This window comes from Lissotriton vulgaris, chromosome 3_1, assembly GCF_964263255.1.
Source record: "Lissotriton vulgaris chromosome 3_1, aLisVul1.2, whole genome shotgun sequence".
NCBI lineage: Eukaryota > Metazoa > Chordata > Amphibia > Caudata > Salamandridae > Lissotriton > Lissotriton vulgaris.
In genome coordinates this window covers 263,457,160-263,472,121 of record NC_141689.1, presented here as the reverse complement: position 1 = coordinate 263,472,121, position 14,962 = coordinate 263,457,160, and the positions used below count along the sequence as shown (strand labels likewise).

The window sequence follows — 14,962 nt, the reverse complement described above, 5'->3', positions numbered from 1 at the left end:
ACCCAGCGTAAAGGTACGTTTATTTTTTTCCCCGACCCCTCACACCCACCTCCCCACCCGTGAGCAATGCCGGACGATATTGTGTATGCTTGTATGTATGTATGTATACATGCATATAAAGCAAACCTAGCCAAATGGCAGAGAGCGTTATACAGGGTCAAAGGTAAACATTTGAGTGCTAGGAGAAGAGGTTGGATTCTGGTAACAGAAATGTACTTTGTCTGCGCTGTAATGTTTTATGTGGTCTTCTAGGCATTGTTGGTGGCTGGAATCCTGGAGTGGAATGTGGAATGGGACCGAGAGAAGACTCAAGCCACAGTTGAACCATGCCTCTTATCTTATAGGAGGTTTATTGTGTTGTCTCTGGTCTTATTAAATACATCTTACCCTATTAAACTCTGACGTTGTGGAAGAATCTGTGGAAGGCAGAACATTATACATTACCATGTATGAGTGTAAAAGGCCTGTATCCTCAGGGTCCAACAAGCTAAGGAAGCAAGCATTCATTAGGGGAAGCAGGAATTTTGTTTTCAAAATTAATATGCACATTATGCACTTTTGATTTTTATTGAGATGAGAAATATATTCAATTTTCGTTCTGGGCTGCAGCAAACTATGAATGTGAAATATTGACACTATTAGGGCCTTGAACGGCTCTAAGGTAAGTGCCATTTATCATGACATGTATTATTCAGTGATTACTTGACATAGCCCTTAATTGAGCGTGTTGTCACAATTTTACTGAAAAAGTTGGCACATAAATAAAGACCTCATTATTCTCAACAAGGAATAGTCAAGAAAGGTGAGGACGTTATAGCGCATTCCGTTGCAACGCATGCCTTACTACGCATGCATTACAATGCAAATATCTTTAATATGCATAACTTTTACCATGCCCTACCACTCATGCCTTTACAGTGAATTTCATTGCAAAAGCATGAATGTTATAGGCATATTCGTGGTAAAGGTTTTCCCTGATGTGTGTCCTAAAAACAGAACCGTGTGCAATGCCCCCGGCCCTTCTAAAAACTATCCGTCCCCTTCCCTAAGCTCAAAAAGTGGACCACTGCGCGACGCTCTCAGCCCTTCTGAAAAATGCCTCTCCCCCTGACATAAGCGCTGAAACTTGACCACTGCCCGACACGCCCTGCCCTTCAAAAAACTACCCCTCCCCAGCTCAAAAGTATAAATCTGTTGCCCACACCCCAGGCCCAGTATCCCTTACCTCTCCATGAGTTCACCTCACCCCCCAGCTTGTCTTTGGCATGTCGTACATCATAAAGAGGAAGCAGAAGGGTTTCCTCCAACGACGTCGACGTCGATGGCCTTCAGGACAAAGTGGTACCACAACACGAGAGGAGAACATGGGACTTGAATTCCATTCAAAGGTAAGATTTCCTGTTTCCCGCGCTTTAAGCATACATGCTGCCACTCATATACCTTTTCCATTCATACCTTTACAACGTACTTCATTGTAAAGGCATGCGTGTAAAGGCCAGATGTGATAACGATGTATGCGTTGTAAAGCATGCATGCTAAATGCTATGCGATGGAACAGCCGCGATGTAATGGTTGTTTCCCAAATAACACGTTATTGATGTATGCTAGCCCCTTTGATGCTGGTGACAAAGCCAGCTCGTCATGGGCGTTACCTGCGCTGCGCGCATGACGAGCTGGCTTTGTCACGTATGGCTCATTTTTTAAATTTCAGCGCGCAGCGGGAAAACCCGCTAGCGCGCATGCGGTTAAAGGTTTGCACTGGCCATTGATGAGCTCAAAGATGCTCTGTCCTGCATCTCTACTTGACTTCACTGAAGAATGCCTTCCATGCAGCAAAGTCTCATAAAAAGGTCTCCACAGTAAGACAGGATCACAACAACCATCAGAAAACTAACGTGGCTCTCACTGCCCACGTGAACCACATTGAAGAAGGCTCCACTGTCTCAAAGAAAATCAGCTTTGGCAGTGCACCATATGTGGTTACTAAGCATGATGTTTCTGGTAAAGTAAAGAAAAACTGTAGCAGAAATATAATTCGATTTGAAGATAAAAACTGCAGGAAGTCGAGACAAAAAGCCAAGGGCCTTATTTATGAAGGCCTTGCGTCAGTTTTGCGCCGCCGGTGCGTCACTTTTTGTGACGCACCAGCGGTGTAAAAAATGCGCCTCGTTGCGCCATATTAAAAAAGTGACGCATCTAGGTAGATGCGTCACTTTTTACACCCCTGCGCCACATTATACCTGCGCCAGGTATAATGTATGCAGAGGGGGCATTCCCCTGCAAAAAGCCTTGTAATAGTGACGCAGTGAAATCTATGAGATTTCACTGCGTCACTTTTAGGACGCTGTTGCGTAAAAATCTTGCGACTGCCTCACAGCAGGCGTAAGACTGACGCAAGCCCTTTCACATGGGGCTTTCCCCATGTGAAAGGACGCATTGCAGGAGTTGCGTCACTTTTGTGACACACTCCAGCAATGCGTCACTTTTGCGCTTACAGATACGTCAGAAATACTGACGTATCTGTAACTCCTTGCGACATGATGCGTCATACATTAAATATGACGCATCAGGAATGTCGTAAGGAGTGCGCAGTGAAAAGTGACGCATCGCTGTTTTCACGCAGCGATGCGTCACTTTTCATAAATGAGGCCCCAGGTGTTTTCCAGAAAGCCTCACTGGATCTGGAACATCCTCCCCTCAAGATCCACTTCCCCACCCTCACCCCGCCCGACTCCTTTGCGACTGCTGAAAGAAGTCAAAAATACATCTCTTCTAGCAACAACTTCTTGCAGAAAACCTTCACTCTGATCCCAGAACACTTCAGTCTTCAGCCGCATACATTTATTCCCCACTTACACTCACATTGCGGCTCTGCCATTCCTTTTGTTGCCCCTGAAGCGCCACTGGAATTATGCGACTGTGCAGCCGCTGCGTTTTTTGCATAATTATGGATTTGTTGCATTTTCCATACAATCCATCACCTGCTGCATAATATCTGCAGATTTGAACAAAAGACATTTTTTTTCTAGCTCAAACGGTTCAAAAGTTACTAAAACACAGCAACAGATGTTGCTGCACAATGGAAGGCCCTTTGCAAATTTTAACAGGCCACCTTTCTCTTGCTTATTTCTTTGTTTGGGTGTTAAACTGATACTAATGAGGTGCAACCATTGTCTAGAACAGGCTTCTCCAACGAGTAGCTTGTGAGCTACTGGTAGCTCTCTTGCCAACTGTAAGTAGCTCTCCTGCTTACTAAATTAAAATAAGCCTTTGCTCGGTTGGTTTAATATATGTATACCAGAATTGAAAGAAATTGCATCGGAGACTAAAATGTGTGGTTTATTTCAGAACTCACAAGCTGATATGAGGAGATAAATGGATGCATTTTCTAAATATATATAAAACTGATATTTAAGTGATACATCATGCAGCATTTTGTAGACTTGCTACTAAGATTATATTCTTGCTGCCAGGGGCATTGTAGCTATGGCTTTTCACCTATAACCCAAATATAGCCAGTTCAAATTGACAAGGCCATTTTTACATTACTGCTGGCAACCTCGACTGATGCACTGAGGTAACCACTGCTGGTAATCTTCCATAAAGTGGCCACTAATGTAATCCTGTCTGATGCGGTCACCATTACAACGCTAATAATATTAGTAGGTCTGGATGATTACCATTGAACATAAATAACTCTTATTACAGAAAAGGTTGGAGAACCATGGTCTAGACACTGTTAGCAAGTAGCATAAAAAAATGAAAAATAATACAGCAATGCTAGCACAAGAGGTGCAGCATTATGCCACATATTTAAATTTTTCTTGCCACATAATTTACTCACCCTATTGCATTATTTGGCCTTCTCCTGCCTCATATTTCAACCGCCCTGTTTATTCCTCTATTTAGTAGCATTTCCGTCTGTACTCTCTGCTTCCACCCATATTTAAGGCAGAAACATACATGATTGATATGCCAAGTAGCAGGCCCTTCAGTTTGCATTAATAAGAGCACTTTCGTAGTGCTAGAACTTCAGAAACAAATCTTAATGTTAAGATATTTCTTTTAGCATAGACGCATCAATAAATAAAATAGCTTTCTGTACAGAGAATTTCTGAAGTAGTTGGTGGCTCTCAAATCTGAGGTGATGTACACTAAATCAGAACGTGGTGGGGTATTTATTATGGATGGGACTAGATGACACGCTGTGCCGCAGTTTTGTATTTACATATGACGCTTACGCATATTTACGTTTTGAGCCACAGTGAGATAGTGTTTTTAGTACACAGCAGCTGCTGGTGCAGTTAAGCGGGGCATGCAGATGTTGGTAGATGACAGAATAGGGCACATTAAATAAATAAGTAACATTCTCCCACCACGCCCCACCGCGCTTACCTGCACCGGCTTCTGCTATTAGTACATCCACAAGACTTAGTTAAGAACTGTGGGGCATATTACCAAGCAATAGCGATCATTATCGCTATTGCTTGGTTAGAGACAAAACTTTACCGCAGAGCTGCGGCGATTTTTACCGCAAATAAACCTTGGTATTATCAAGGTGTATCGCAAATGCGATAAAAATCGCCGCAATGCATGAATATCGCTGAAAAGTCAGCGATATTCATGCATTACCGAGCTAATGCTCTTAGCCATGTTATCCACCTCCCATCGGATAACATGGCTAAGAACTGCTCAGGGCAGGTGTTAGCTTTTGAAGATATTCGCGCTTAGCGCGAATATCTCCAAAAGTTGGTAATAGGAGATAGCAATGTAGTGACTGTTTTCAGTCGCTAACATCTTGGCACGCCCACTTTGCATGTCATTAGTGATAAATATCACTGACATGCAAAGTGGGGCCCAAGATGGTCGCTATCTCCTACTAGCTGTCGCTAACTGGTGTTAGCGACAGCTAGGTAATAAGGAGATAATTTTATCTCTGCTTTCTTGGCTTATAAAGCCAAAAAAGTGGAGATGAACCCCCTTGATAATATGCCCCTGTATTGCCTTAGGTTGAATTACAGTTGCATTTTATATCACTTTTTTTCTTTCCCTGATAGGTCCTGGGGAAACCTTCCGCCATAACGCAATGTGCAAATACATTTATATCTTGAAGGTACGTCTCATGCAGAATGAATGCGCTGCACGTTTCTCCAAAGGTGCCTCACCATTTTGCAAATCTGATTCCCAGTTTCAAGATCGTTTCAGAAAAATTTCAACAATTTGTAGAGGTTTGCATGCCACTATGAAATGCTGAAAGGTTCACAAAAATGTGCCATTCTTCTTCTGTTTCAAAGAGAGCAGAGAAAAAATTCTTTTAACTAAAGTTGCTTTGCAAAACAAAACAAAACAAAATTCCCAGGCCTATCAATGATGGAGCGCTAAAGCAAACTCTAAAAAAGGTAGCGTGCACATCCATGGTTGTGATATGGGCATTGCTTTGGTGATGTGCTTGTGATTGTGTTATTGTGCTTGTAATTGTGTTATTGTGCGTTGCTGCTTCACCCAAACATGGATTTAAAGAAAAGAAGAGAAAGCTAGGATACCTAAGCATTAGAAGCTAGTGTACAGATAGATTGAAGGTGTGGCTTTTGTGGACTTGTACTGTATGGCATTGACTGCTCACATGGTGTTTCACCAGCATGCAGCTGCACCTAAGTGCCAAAGCCAACATTAGAGCCTATGTGTCAAGGTTCCAAGTTCAACAACTTGCACTGAGTTTACCTCAATCCCCAATTCCAGGCGATAATTATACACATGTTCAGCCGAACGACATTTGTGTTTCAGTTGAGCTGATGAGCTAGGAGAGATGGATGAGTATGAGTGAGTGATAGTGTGAGAGACTAAGGACCTGATTACGATGGTGATGATACCACCACCGAGGAGCCTGTCCGTGGCAGTCCCACCGCCACCGGTGACTGAATCACTGCCCGCCACATTACAATGGCTGGTGGTGTGTTGGAGGTCGGAAAGACCAACCACCCACGCATCCAATGAGCTCCTTGAGCCCGCCGGTGTGGCGGAGGGGCTCGTAGTCCCAACAAAGGTGACAATGCCTACCAGGCACCGCCGTAGGGATTACAATGTTGCTTTCCACCGGCCCCTTCATGTCGGTGAACCAGTCATTAAAAGGCCCCCCTTACTCCCTGGTTCCCAGACACAGGACCCAGGGGGCATCAATGGTATCCTTGCACCATGTAGCAGGCACTGCATGATGTCTGCCACGTAGTGCAGGGATTTGAAAAATGTCCCTTTTTTGCATTGCAGCGGGTGCTGCAGCCAGCAACACCCGTCGCATTGCCGAATATAGGCATTGTGACCGCCATGGTGGCAGCCACAATAAAATGCCTCCTGTGAGACCGTCGACAACCTGTCAGACGGTCCCAATCCCCCATATGGTGGCGGGCTGATGCAAGTACGCCTGCCATCGTAATCGGGCCCTTAGAGCGTATTTGTTGCATTGTTTTATGCCTGTGAGCCACTGGCCATGGCATATTTGAAATTACACTTGGCTTGTAGGGGTACGCAATGTGTCATGCTGTTGCTGGCATTAGGGAGGGCACCAGTGGCAAAATGCAAACCCTGGCATACTGGATGTAATTCTTGGCATATATACCAAATCAGCGTTTATGAAAGTCCAGATAAGAAGGCAAGGAATTTAGGAAAGGGGAGACGTTCGTAAATGCTGGGACGAGAAAGAGAGAATCTGAGTCCTGAAGATTAGATTCTCATTTGTCCACCCTTTTCTCTGTATTCTTTTTGACCTGTGTTTTTCTGTAAGATGTTATTTTTAACTTTATAGTCATTCTAAAAGCACACCAACTAAATTAATTCTTCCATGATGAATACCAACATAAGAACTATCTCATGTCTGCAATCAGTGAATACATTAGTTCTCACTCTAAAGAGAACATACAAGAAAAAAAAACAAAGGGAAAGAAATAATGTTGCGCACTGAAAACATTCGTAGAACAGTAAAACCTTCAGATAGTGCCAACCACACAAACCCAAAAGGAAAAGAGGCTGCAGATGGACAGCCAAGGAAGACTGTCTATTTTGGAAGAAATCAATGTAGGCTGATCAGCAACCCTGCCACGGCTGCTTGTACCTCACACACTTGGCGACTTTTTGTGCACATGTTGACTAGCGTGCCATCTTGTAATCCGCAACAAGCTATTGTTTAAAACCTACACAAAAGGCTGGGCTCGCGTGCCTGTACCCGGTAACCTTCGACATGATGGCTGCCTGACACACTGCGTCCAATAGAAGACCTTTAATGCACACAACCTGTGAAGGGCTCTTTGTCAGGAAGAGAGCCGGTCCTCACAGCCACAGAAGGAGACACATGCGTCCCACCTACTGGAACCACGCCTTAGCAGGCACATACATGTTCATTTAGACAACAAAACAGAATATATTGTTCCGGCCCTACATGTATTAAGATATATTAATACCCTACAATTAACTTAAAGATTATCGAACTGAATAAAACACAGATTTCATATCCCGGTCAGAAATCAAGCTTCTAAAGTTCCTACATCTGAAAAATGGCCTTGGCCCACAAAGAACATTGGGGTGTATTTACAAGCCCCTTGCCCTGCCGGCGCATCACTTTTAAAATGGGAAGACGTGACAGAGGGGCGGCGCCAGGGGTGTGTAAATAAGCCCCATTGACTCCATCTACAACTGAATAAGCTGAACACATTTCCTGCTGTAGAACTGTTGCCTTCCTTTGGCTTCAAGACCGTGCATTTTCTGTTTTCAAGTTCGCTAATTAACCATTTTAATTCCATTGTAGGGGGATCTTAGCACAATGCAATGAAAGAACACCCCGTGGATGCTGCCAAAATATTACATTAATTCTGTATTCTGCACTGCAAATGACATGGTTTGTTTGGATTCTTTTGAGCACTTCCGGTGATCTGTGCGAAGCCCGGGGTTGCGGATTCCAAGCAGAGTATCCGCTGAAGCCAGCCTGAATAGAAGCACTTGAGCTAACAGATGCTGCATCCGCAAAACAAAGGCCCTGAATGCTTGTTTATGCGGCCGTTGTCGTGCCAGAGTTCCCGAGGGAAGGCTTTAAAAAGTGTGTGTTCACACTGACATCACGGCCTTTGTTCCTTAACAACTCGGCAGAAGAGGCCTGTGTGGGAGACTTGGTGGGGAGGGGGCGCGACACCTGGAGCCCGCCCCCCCTCTTCCCGGCAGCCTGGGACCGGGGAGAGTCAGGTGGCTGCGACGCAGAGCGCAGGCGGGGGCTGAGCGACAGATGCCTCCCCCCAGCTGGGCGCCCCTCAGCTTGACTGGCACTGGCAGGGCCCGGGTTGGGTAGGGGGCAGCTTAGGAGTCCCAACAGGCAACTAAACCCCGGTAATTTATTTTGCCCTCTCTTGGGGTGCGGGTATCCCGCCGCCTGTAAGGCATGAATTATGAAAACCGCAGCACGAAATATGCGCGGACACCGCCGCGTTATGCAAAGAAGGCAGCCTTTTGTAGCGAGAAGTACTGCCTCAAAACACTGCCTCTTATTATGTTTCACGCGCTAAACGCATTACACCTCAATGCGATAATAAAAACTTTAATTTCACTTAATATCCGATACAGTTACAACTATTCACCAGGTGTACTTTCACACCTGAATATTTTCAATTGTAATTGTAAAACAGATGTTTCCACCAACGGACGAGTAAAAAAAATGTCACTTTGCAGTAACCAGTTCTTCAAGTTGTCACATTTCAACAGGGCAATTATATGTCATGTGAAAATATTATTGCAAATAGTTCCTGGGCTCACAAATTGAATCTATGTAATCCTGGTCCCTCTCTGTTTTCAGTGGCTCTTCTCTTAAGAAATTGACGAGGCACCTTTCAAAGAGGCTTCACAGTTAATGTTTTTGCATGGAATCAACATTCTGTGATCATTTTATAAACTAGGGAAAGGATACAGAGACACAATCAGTGTACTGCACCAATCACCAAAATCATCTAAAGAAGCAGCTAGTAAATGAAGGATTGAGAGTAAGAGGCTGCAAGAAGAGAGGCAGTGATTCTGCTGCATAATGTACGGTGGCCGAGCTCCCATAACTGCAGGTACGCCGCTATTCTCAGAAGGAGATGGGCAGATTGCCTAATGAGCTACCCAGAGCTCTCTAGGAAGCTAGCGTGGCTGTGGCCAAGGCATAACCTCACAGAATGTTTAGAGGAAGCAGGAATCAACAACAAATGCTATACAGTCAATACATAAAACCATGAATGCCGGTGACGGACATTGCAGGTGAGAGAGGTGGGGTGGTTCGACAGGATGGGACTGGGTGGGGAGTCGACAGATGATGAAGATCACTTACCTTGCTGTGAGCGCGAGGTAAGTGTTATTCTTTTTGTACATTTTTTTCCCTTGTCGTCTATCGACTCCTCCCTATCCTGCTCCACCATTCTTACGTGCACCGGCCATCACTGATGCATGCACTCAAAAAGCAATGTGTTCAAATCGGAAGCTTCCGTTAACCGCATCGCTGTGGCGGTTATTTTCGCGCTACGCTGCTTTTTTCTAAAAGCCGCGTTAGATGACGAGCTCAGCTCGTCATCCGCACACGCCCCCCGTGGCTGATGACGAGCTGAGCTCGTCATCTGCATCGAAGGGGTTAAAGAAATACCACACAGTTTCTTTTAGAAATAGGATTCCTGGTTGGCTGAGGTATACACCCAGGTCATGCAGGAATCACCAATCTAGTCAGGGTAAGCTAAGTACACACTAAAAGATAGCCTGTGCTCACTCTCTGGTAGCTTGGCACAGAGCAGTCCGTCTTATATAAAGTGGCAAAGTGTAAAGTATTTGTGCAACATACACACACACACACACATGCACACACTCACAGTAACACAATGAATACAATTTAAAAAGACACCACACAGGTTTAGCGATATAGATTATTATAGTCTGAGCAAAATGAGACCAAAACAACAAGAATCCAAGGTACAGAAGTGCAGATATTAAATTTCAAATGAATAAGTGAAAAATAGCACTTAGAAGAAAATAGTGCTTTAAAGCTAATTTGACGTCTCGCTGAACTGGGTAAATGTTAAACTATGGGCCGACTACGATGGAGCACCAGCTGGCTACAGGACCCACAGAGGCCCCAGTGAACACAGTACCTTTCCTGCTTGCAAAAATTAGATGCATTGTGAAATGTGCAGATAAGGGTCCTGCAAGTAGAGGAGGTGCCAATTTTTTCCATGCGCTGAAGGCGATGCGTCGGTTCCTTAGTTGGGTGCCAGACTCGTGAGGCGTTGAGCAATGTTCCAAGTTTCTCCACTCAGTCGATGGGATCGTCAATCTCTACAAGCTGCAGTGGCTGGTATACACTGTTCCATTTAGCGATCTTGGGATGCAGAGCGCTGGTTCCAATGCGATGCACCGATTTTAATCCAGCAACTAGGTTGATGTGTTGGTTCTGCTACACGCAGACAGGAGATGCGTCGAAGTCCATGTTGCAAGCATCAGGGACACATCCAGTGAGTCAGGCGCAGGGGTAGGGACTTTGATATCCCTGAGTCTCAAGCATGAGCAGGCAAGCCAACAAGCCCTTCAAGCAGACACATGAGGGAAGGCAGAGTCCAGCTCTCCATCAGCAAAGTCAGAGAACAGAAGGCAGCACGGCAACAAGCAGAAAAGCAGGCCTTCCAGATCTACAGTCCAGTTGATCCTTTAAGCAGCACAGCATTTCTTCGGGCAGAGCTTCAGTTACAAGTCCAGTAGTGTCTCATTTGAGTGGGTCAGATACCCAGGGGCAGATTTATGAGGCCCTTGCGCCACGTTTACGCCGCTGTTGCGTCACGCAAGGCGGCGTAAACATGGCGAATCCCTACGAACGATTTACAACGTGACGCATCTAGGCAGATGCGTCACGTTGTAAAGCCCTGCGCTGCTTGTGGGCGTTCCGGCGCAGGGTGGGCGTTCCAGGGCAGGTGCGCCTCGCAAAAGTGGCTGAGTGAAATCTATGAGATTTCACTCAGTCACTTTTAAGCCAATGCTGCGTCAAAAGCCTGCGCCTGCTTGAAGCAGGCGTAGGTCTTGACGCTGCATTGTTAAAATGGGGCACCCCCGAGCCTTGCTGGAGCTGCGTCGCGCTTGCGACGCAACTCCAGCAATGCGACACATTTCCGGCACAGATGCGTCACGCATCTGTGCCGTTTTTGCACCATGGTGCGCCGCATTATAAATGCGGCGCACCATGGCTGGCGGAGCTGTGGCGCACTGTGGCGCATGTTAACTGGCGCATCCCTGGGGATGCGTCAGTTAACATAAATCTGCCCCCCAGTACTTATACCCAAAAGTGCATTTGATGTGGGGGGTGGGGGAGGGGGTGACTTCAAATCAAATCCTTGACGTGCACAGGTCCCTATTTCAATCCAGCCATGTCTGCCAGACTATCTATGTGAGGTAAATCAGCCATTTGTGTGGGGACATGGCACTACCTGTTAAGTGGAAGTGTTAGCCCCTAACCTTCCATCCCGCCCAGGTAGGGCCATCAGAATGCAGATGTATGCGGATAGTTACACAGACACACCTATCCGTCCTGTGGTTTTGGCTGTCTAGATGGATTGCACAAAGTGTAGCTGTCACCCACCCGAGACGTGTATTGGAGAAGGTTACAAGGCACACACAGTGTGGAACAAGGTTACCAACAGTTCTGCGCTTGGATCACCGATGCCCTGGATTCTCTTATACCTCTACGGTGGTCGAAAGGCCGGACAAAAACACCTAGTCCCTGGTATAATGAGTCTCTCGCAGAATTGAAAAAATCCTGCCGAAAAACAGAGAGGGAATGGAGACGATCCTATGACCCTGCTCTGAAAACTCGGTATTTCACTGAGCTGAAGCTCTACCATAGAGCTATCTGCAGAGCACGAGCTGCATTCTACGCTCATGAATTTGCCACCAGCCCTAATCCAGCAAAACTGATTTTCAAGGTACTGAAGGACCTTATGAAAAACAGATCCTCATCAGAGGTAATTTGCACAGATTCCCACTGTGACAAATTGGCCTCCTTTTTTGTGGAGAAAGTGGAAAAAATCTACCATGGGTTCGACACACTCCACCAGGATCGAGAGGCTACTGTCCCTGTCACGACGGACTATGAGCCCCTGGCCATTCTACCTGAACTGTCGACTGAGGCCTTTGACAGGTTCAGCCTTAGGGTCAAGTCAGGCTCTCCTGCGGACCCGTTAAAGCCAGCCTTCATTAACACACTTGCCCCGCTGTGCCGTGACCCCATATTGAACCTCATCAATATGTCACTATCTTGTGGAACGGTACCCACGGCATGGAAACAGGCAGTGGTCACTCCTATATTAAAAAAAGCCAACTCTGACCCCCGGCTGCCAGAAAACTATCGACCTATCTCCCTGTTGCCTTGGATCGCCAAAGTAACAGAAGCCCATGTCAACTCTGTTCTGTCTGAGCATCTGGTTCGCAACCAGATCTTGGACCCCAGTCAGAACGGCTTCCGGTCGGGACACAGTACCGAGACGGCGTTACTTTACATCACTGAACATCTTCGCCAGGTACTTGACTCAGGTCATACTGCAGCGCTTATATTATTAGACCTAAGCGCTGCCTTCGATACTGTGTCCCACCATATATTGATCCAACGCTTACAGGAGGCGGGAGTGACGGATGTCGCTCTCCAGTGGTTCCGATCTTTTCTGGCAGACCGTTCCTTTAAAGTGGCTATACCACCTGGCCAATCTGCCACCTATCCCCTGGAGCTGGGGGTACCACAGGGATCTTCGTCGAGCCCTACAATGTTCAACCTTTATGTGAAACCGTTGGCTGGTGTCGTCAAACAGTGGGGTCTCACGATGGCCTCATACGCGGACGACACACAGCTAGCGGTGACACTTAGTGGAGACCCTGAGGTGGAGGCCCCCAGATTCCGTGCGGGTCTTTTGGCAGTAGCAAGCTGGCTTCGCACCAACTGCCTTCAGTTGAATGCCACCAAACCGGAGGTGTTGGTACTAGGGAAGCACGCTGAGCTATGGGGTAACCAGTGGTGGCCATCTGAGCTTGGTGTCACTCCTATTCCAGCTGCTGGAGTGAGAAATCTAGGAATCTGGGTGGACTCTGCGCTCACCTTCAGGGACCACACCAAGAAGGTGGCTGCCACGTGCTATGGAATCTTGAGGGGCACTAGGCCGGTCTTAAAGTACTTTGATCCCCCTACCAGACAGCTTGTGGTCCAGGCCTCAATACTATCTCGGTTGGACTACGGCAGCTCATTGCTGTTAGGGGTGAATCAAGCGGAGGCCTCTAGGCTCCAAAGAGTACAAAATGCCGCGGCACGAGCCATTGTGGGCCTCCCCAGATATTGCTCAGTGTCTGGCACCATCACGGCCTTGCATTGGCTCCCGGTCAGACAGCGAATTAAGTTCAAGGCGCTGTGTCTGGCCTTTAAAATCTTGAAATCTTCTTCGCCGCCGGCACTTGCCAATCTACTCACGCCCTACACGCCTTCGAGATCCCTGAGATCGGAGGGGCTTCATTTGGCTGTCTGTCCACGCTTTAAGCTGAGCAGAATGGGTGGCCGCTCCTTTAGGGTGCTAGCGGCAGGTTTATGGAATTCGCTCCCGGTACACATCCGAGCTCTTGAAGATTTGCTCGCCTTCAGGCAGGCGATTAAAACTTTCCTGTTTCCAGTGTCTAGTTAATTTCTTTTCTTTTATCGTGTGTTATGTTATAGCGTCTGTCAAAGCGCCAGGACGCCCCTTTGCTGGGGCAGCTGAGCGCTATAAAAATATAAATAACATAACATAACATAACATAACAGCAGTAAGTGCAGGGAAAAGCACACTATCTAAAAGTGTTGGGTAATGTTGGCAACAAGGGATATATTTAAGAATGTATTTAACTAAACTTAGCAAACACTTGCTAGACATCTCTTAATGACACCACCAGTGAATGACAGGCACAGTGGTCAACTTACATTAAAAAATATATATATATATTTACAACTGGGTGTAATATTTAAATCAATGATATTTTGTTTGAAACATAATGATTGGACATTGTGTTCAAAAAAGGAAAAGGTACTTCAAAGAATTTGATGACAGGAACAATAGGTTATAAACATTGACATTTTACTAGTCATCGGTATTCAAAACCCTATTTCCACATGTCAACAAAGTAGGCACTGTCCTAAACATCGGAACAAAGTCTCTTTGATTCAATATTAACAAAAACCAAAGGGAAAATGGGCTAATGCATCAGTTTCGGTCTCTGCTGAGATGACTCTACGGGACCATCATTAGGACAAGATGTTTCAGATGATCAAAGACCCTTGGATATTAAAATTGGGGAATTGAACACAAGCAAGGCACAGTTGAATTGTGGGAAAACTGTGCAGACTTGCTGGACTGTGTTCGTATCACTGAACCAGTGCTTCATTTGTAAAACAAAATTGTGCCAGGGCCCTCGTCAGGAGGCCTGCAACTTGCACCTCCCATTGCCACTCCCAGCATTGCCAATGACAGTGCTACACAACTACCAAACATCACACTGCTACAAGTGTGACAATTCAGTCTGTTTGAGGCCCCCAACGTTTAAAGAATAGGCTGGAGAGCAGGCTTTTGTTGCTTTTAATCTCTATTGAATTAATAAATAACTGTTGTTCTGCTGATCTCTAAATCGAACAAACAGCACCACCATATGCCAGCTGTCCTAAGTGCCGGTGCTGGGCACCAGAAATCACTGGTTCAAATTAAGCACTGCACTGAACGTAAGGCCGGCGCTGAGCTAATGTTTTAGGAGCCTTGAGTGAAGGCGCCAGAAACAGAAGGCTTGTTGATTAGCCTTTATGGACACAATTGGATTTTTCCATGTCGTGGTTTGAAAAAGAAGGGGGTAGTGGCCACAGTTTCAATCAGTAGTGTGGAAAGCGTACGAGGACCGCTGAGTGGAACTTACACCA

At 46.0% G+C, this 14,962-nt stretch overlaps 1 protein-coding gene across 1 annotated transcript in view; it reads right to left on the bottom strand.

Moving 5' to 3' along the window:
- Positions 1–14,962, bottom strand: part of DCC (DCC netrin 1 receptor) — a 1,223,862-nt gene that overhangs the window by 1,066,941 nt on the left and 141,959 nt on the right. The gene's annotated exons all lie outside the window — the stretch shown is intronic.